This window comes from Vidua chalybeata, chromosome 17, assembly GCF_026979565.1.
Source record: "Vidua chalybeata isolate OUT-0048 chromosome 17, bVidCha1 merged haplotype, whole genome shotgun sequence".
Classification (NCBI taxonomy): domain Eukaryota; kingdom Metazoa; phylum Chordata; class Aves; order Passeriformes; family Viduidae; genus Vidua; species Vidua chalybeata.
Window position 1 is genome coordinate 4,324,232 of NC_071546.1, and position 5,205 is coordinate 4,329,436.

Genomic DNA, 5,205 nt, shown 5'->3' on the forward strand with positions numbered 1-5,205 from the left:
GAGGAGGGTGGCGGTCAGTCCATCCGTGCTGAACACACGCTGCTGGGAAGGAAGAGCTGCTCCTTGTCACCCACGAGGTGACAAGGGAGCATCCTCTGCTCCCTCGCTGCGCCCCCCCGCCCCGCAGGAGCGACAGTAAATCCAGCTGAGCCCTCAAGCAGCGCTGCCCGAGGCGGAGCCGCCCACGCGTGGGACACGGGGGACAGCCCACAGGCAGCAGCCAGCGCTCCGAGAGCAGAAAATAGCACCGAGCTCTTCCCAAGGCTGGGCTGCAGCTCGGGCTTGCTAAACATTAACGTGAGCCTCAGCCCACGCGAAAAAGGAACTCCCAAACGCAGCCGAGGAAGGAGGAGTCAAGCAGCCTATTCGCTCATTGGCATTGTGCTTGAAGAGAACATCAAGAAAAGAACAAAATATCTGCCCGGGGATGTGGGGAGGGCAGGGAAAAAAAAAAAAAAAAAAAAAAAAACCCCAAAAAAACCAACAACAACAAAAAAAAAAAAACCAACAAAAAAATCAACCGAGTGCCTATTAAAAAAGCAATTCAACATTTCTTGCCAAAGTTGAGCAGTGAATAAACCCCAGCTGGATGTAAGGCACTGGTGTTGAAAGACCAGTCTAAACTCGTAACACCTACAGAGAATATTTTGCAAGATCCAGATTATTCTTTAAATATCTCATCAACGAGCAATGCACAGGTGAGCAAAGGGTTAAGGCAATCGGATGCCCTGTAGCCGTTCCTGACAGGATTTGCTCTCTCCTTGTTATTCTCTCTACGGTGTTTCAGTAACTCTCCTTTCTTCTAACATTTTTTTATTCAGAATCCCGATGTTAAAGGGATGAGTAATTTAAGTGTTTTAGTGGAGGCACGCAAAGCTCATCCAGCACAAGTAACAACCCCACTCTGTGCTTCCCATATTCCCAGTAAGGCTGGATCTACAGCTCAGCCTGCTTTGCCTCCGACAGCTTAGAGGGAGCAGCAGCTATTTTAGAGACAATCCCTCGTCATAAAGAGCCCATCCTGGCTTTGTTCCTACCAACACAGGTTTTTTCCCAACCACTGCTTGAGCTCACCCTGCTGCTGAAGGAACACTGCCCCACCCCCCAGCTTCAGACCCAGGGCTGGCACTGGGAATGTTCGTCTGGGACATTTACAGCTCCCCACACTAACTATGCAAAAGTATTGATGGGAATTTCCTCTCTTTTCCTCCTTACCCACAATTCCTGTAAAACTTATTCCTCCACCCGTAATTCAAAACTCAGGTTTATCCACATGGCTCCTCCTACACCAGCCCCAAAGATCAACCACAGAAAGTGCCAGCTTGTGAAGCTCAGTTATAACCAAAACCCAGAGACCACAGGTTTTACAGCAGCACAGAATCACACACAGGCAGCCAACAGAGAATGGTTTGGAAAGGACCTTAAGGACCACCCAGTGCCACCCCTGCCATGGCAGGGACACCTTCCACTGTCCCAGGTTGCTCCAGCCCCATCCAGCCTGGCCTTGGACACTTCCAGGGATCCAGGGGCAGCCACAGCTGCTCTGGGCACCCTGTGCCAGGGCCCCAGCACCCTCACAGGGAAGGATTTCTTCCCACTATCCATCATAAAAATTCACCCACTAATGAAGACTGTAGGAACACACAGAAAGCAAATTAAAGATTTTTTTTCATCCTTTTTTGCAGCTACACAGACTACAGCTGCTGCAGAAGTGTCACCATCATGTGTGACCACACACACTGCTCAGGATGTGAGGCATGGGAGGGGAGAGCAAGGAGGGATGACAACAAAAACATCTGCAAGAGCAAATGTGGCTGCTCTTTGCTTTCTGTTTTTACAAAAATTGAAAAGCATTTTGTTCTCTCCAGGGAGCATTTAGCCTTTCCAAACCACTCCCCACTGAGCACACCTTGCCCTGAAACAAGGGGTTGGGTTTCAGGCCATTCCTTCTCCTGGACATAAAATCACCTCTAATCTGCCAAATAGATGGGCACCACAGCCCATAACTTTATTTCTTTTGTCCCTCAGTGGTGTTCCTTGTCATTAAATGTCTTTTAATAACTCCAGCAGCCAGCTGATCATCCTTTTTAATGGGTCAATTTACAGACAGAGGCTGCCAGACACTCGTACCAGGCAGTTTCATCCTCAGGTTTCTCATGCAGTAGTAATAACTCAGCCAGGCTTGTTGCACAACTGAGCAAATTTAAAGCATCCAGATGAAGACAGAATTCTTTAAGAGTACATTCAGCTTTGATTACTCACACAAAGAGTACACAAGCACTGCTGAAAGTTTCTGATCTCTGTGGATAATAACAGCTGCACTACAGCCTTTCACATCTCCACTCCTGTCTGGCCTTCAGTTATTCATGGCATTTCAGAGGAGTAATCAGTACGTTTATCTCCTAGACTGTGCTTGTGAGAAAAAAGGTGGAGGAATAGAGGCCAGCTGAGTCTGCTTTTTCAGAGTGAATCAGGATAAATATTCCAGCTCTGGTTTTGACCTCTCCAGCATGTTTCATGCTTCAGGACAGTCTTCCTGGCATCATTAGAGATGAGACAAGCTCACTAGGATAAGATTATCTGGATCACAGGAGCTGAATCTTACTCAAATATGGAGACAAAGAGACATATGATGCTCTCAGCAGCCAATTACTTCAAATGAATCATGGGAACAGACCCAGCACTGTTACTGTCACCACTTTAGAGCACAAGTTATTTCTGAAGGTATCCACACATCCTGCCAAGCTGACATGACTTGGCCTGACTTTTTCAGGCTCAAAAGGAGGTGGAAAAACATCTGACATGCTTTTGGATAGTCAGGAATTTCTGCAGACCTAAGGAGTGGAGGAAGTCTCTGCAGTTTGGGAGAGCTGCCTCTGCATGGTGCCTGACAGAGCTGGGCATCAGAGCCTTCAGGTCAGCTGGAATAAAACATCCATGGGCTGCATTGCAAGACCTTATGGCAGCATTACATTTTTCAAGCATCCCAAAATTAGTTTGTTATCCTGAAAAATGAATGCAAGTGACACACTGCAAAGTGGAGTGGGAAAATTTCTTCTTCAATTCTTTTTTTCACAGGTTTATTTTGAGGTTACATAGCATTAGGAAAACCTGAAAATCATTTATCCCTGCTCAATCCATCACATAAGAAAATCCTCAAGTGGTGCTACCTATCCACCACACAGACTCACTGAGATGAGGAGCTTATTCCAGTTTCTGGAGTCACTAAATCAGTGAGATTATCCAAGCCCCAGCTTGCTCCCAGTCTGGCAGGGAGCAGCAGCCAGGCTGTGGCCTGGGGCACAGAGTGAGCTGCAGTCAGGTCTGGGTAAGGCAGCAGCTCCCAGCAGCTGGGCCTGCCACACATCTGGTTCTGCTCTGCCTGAGCTGGGAGAGAAAACCAGCACCTCACAGGAAAAGAGCTGCCAAGAGACAGCCCCAGCAACACTCAGGCCCTACAAAGCATTTCCACTCATGACTTTACTGCATGAGACAAGAGTTAATCTGTCATCCTGCTGGGATGATGCCCAGGGAGCTGGAGAATCAATAATCAATATCAGTATCTCCAGCTGCCTGCCCTGTTTGAAAATGTCCTGCCTTGGGAGACTCAAGAAGGTGGGATAGGGGGGAAAAAAGTCATACTCTCTTTAGACACAGATGTATATTCAGATAAGTCAACTGTAAAGTTGCTTAAACCTAATTACTACTGTAAATGTAATTTAAATCCAAAACATTTCCACTGCTCAAGGAAGAGCTGCAACAATAGGAGGAAGCACTAAGACAGGAGCTATTCTTAACACTCAAAAACATTTATTCTGATGAATAACCAAGACTTACTTATTAATGTAAATTGAACATGGCTCTGCCTCCTGGGCACTGAAGGCTGTGTAAAATTAGAAGCCTTAGCGGGTTTCAGAGGATGACCTTGTTTACCTCCCTGCTCAAACACGTGCCTGGTATCTACAGCGGGCTGTGCCTCAAAAAAAAATCTCTCTTGCTGGACACTGAAGGCAGAAAGGAGTCACAGGCACCAGAGTAATGACCAGCAAGCTGCTTGTTCACTTCCTCCAAGCACAGGGACCGATTATCCCTGCAGCCAGGTGACAGAGTGCCACACATCACTGTGGAGGAGAGGCACGTGGGACCAGCGAGCAGCAGCCAGTCCCCCTCCAGCTGCAGTGAGTGACCAGCACCTCGTGCCAGCTGAGCACACCCAGGAGTTCTCTGACTCCACTCTGCACAGCTCATCCCCAGCACCACCTCCACAGAGCACTTCCAACATCCTTCATTTTCACAGAAGAAGAATATGCAAAAGCTCCAGTTCCCGAGCTCACGCCCCAGCTGATTTCACAAACCTCATTTTGATTTTTGCACGTTGGATTTTCTGTTCCCTTCTGGGAAAGAGATGGGGCAATGAAGCAACAAAGAGAAAGAGTGCCAGAAATGGACTTTCTTTCTGGGGTGCCCCAGTTCTCAGCCCAAAGATGTGATAGATTAGGTTGTCATCTTGTTTATTTCCTGCAGCATAATCACAGCAGGGGATGGGCTCGCTGGGCTGAACTCACCATGAGTCAGTTTGCGGGCATCCTACAGGAGTTGCTGCCCAAAGAATGCCAAACATCCACTCCTGGGAGAAGTCATGCCCGTGGCACGGCCCCACAATCAGTGCAGCTACCAAGGTTATGAGACAGCTCAACAATAGCTATTGATAAGCTGGGGTTTTAGCAAGGATGGTAAGACAAGGGGAGGAGAAAAGCAGGAGTGACCTGATCATAATTCCACAGCTGAGCTATTTGTTCAGGTTAAAAGTGAAACACCTGGACTAAGTACAAATAGAGTTTTTAAAGCAATGTGTCATTTAGGAGGCTTTCTTGCTTGTTTGACAGATTTTAGCATATTATGTTTTTTATAATCTCCTCATAAATTTTTATATTGGGTCAGACTAGCTGAAGCTACTTCAGAAATTAGGCTGGACACCCCCCTCCCTCCCCTCCTTTCTGAAGCTTATCTTTACTCCAAGATTTAGAGAAAAATAATTGCCAAATGGGTCCCCACACACATTGTTCTAGGGAGTTTACTTGGGAATGAAATGCCACTGTGCCCATTTGTGGGTAGATCCACCAGACCCTAAGCAGGGGAACAGAAGGACACCCCCCTCTCTAGGGAGCTGTATTTTCACAGATCCCAATTGCTCAACCAGTTATT